A 1166-nucleotide genomic window follows, 5' to 3' on the forward strand; every position below is an offset into this window, starting at 1 on the left:
GTTCATTCAGAACCATCTTCAGATCAGATATTTCAGTTACAGGAGTAACCCGTCCAAATGGGACGTAGCATGTGAAAGTTGCTGGATTTGGACGGGTTACTCCTGTAACTGAAATATCAGATCTGAAGATGGTTCTGAATGAACCGGAACCGGTCAATTGGATAAAAAATTGGCAATCAAGACGGATTTTAAGTAACACTCGATAACAGCTCCTGAGAGAGGCGCAGCATTCTACAATTTCCGTAACAGACTTCTGTATACAGTATACCGTTTCCTTTACAGCTACACATCACTTCTCATGACACTCTCAACAAGTGTGTCTTCCATTTTCCTTTGTTACTTCTTATTATAGACGTCTGTCCGATTTCAATCGGTTCTTAGTATTGCCTTAAATATCTCATCGTTGTCACGTTCTCCAGAATTTTATCATTAATCTTCTAATAGTACTGCGTCAGGTTCCTCCTATTCGTCATTTGTATTATGTTATGTTCATCGACATTTAAAGAAAGATGAAACTAAAAATATTCTTTCAGGAGTGCTAGTTCTGCAAGGTTCGCAGGAGAGCTTCTGTAAAGTTTGGAAGGCAGGAGACGAGGTACTGGCAGAAGTAAAGCTGTGAGTACCGGGCGTGAGTCGTGCTTCGGTAGCTCAGTTGGTAGAGCACTTGCCCGCGAAAGGCAAAGGTCCCGAGTTCGAGTCTCGGTCGGGCAAACAGTTTTAATCTGCCAGGAAGTTTCATATCAGCGCACACTCCGCTGCAGAGTGAAAATCTCATTCTGGAAAGATGAAACTACTTCTGAGAGCTTCAGCACTGTACTACGATTGTCCAGCGGCGGTACCATCGCCAAGGATAAACGTGAAAGTATTACAAACGTTTTATATTAACAGTGTCCTAAAGCCGGTATGAAATTGGTGACTGACGTAAGCTGCTCCGTCTGTAGCACTATCACGGCGCGCTAAAAGCCAGTTAAACGTTAAAGCAAAATTTATAAATTAATCTAGTGAAATTCTATGAAAGAACAGTAGTAAATTATACGAGCGCTGACGATGGACGTATAGCCAGATACCGGTCCGGGAAAACAAAACTCAACACCAAAACAAGCAGCCTTGTCTATTTCTTTGCATACAGTGCCATTTATCAAACCAATGTAAGTCCAACATCGTAT

The 1166-nt window shown here is 41.9% G+C and overlaps 1 non-coding gene across 1 annotated transcript; it reads left to right on the plus strand.

Moving 5' to 3' along the window:
- The first annotated feature begins 636 nt into the window (after positions 1-636).
- Positions 637-711, plus strand: Trnas-cga (transfer RNA serine (anticodon CGA)). The gene has a single exon. It is a non-coding gene; the product is annotated as a tRNA-Ser (tRNA).
- Positions 712-1166: the final 455 nt, after the last annotated feature.

Source organism: Schistocerca serialis, chromosome 5 (genome assembly GCF_023864345.2).
Source record: "Schistocerca serialis cubense isolate TAMUIC-IGC-003099 chromosome 5, iqSchSeri2.2, whole genome shotgun sequence".
NCBI lineage: Eukaryota > Metazoa > Arthropoda > Insecta > Orthoptera > Acrididae > Schistocerca > Schistocerca serialis.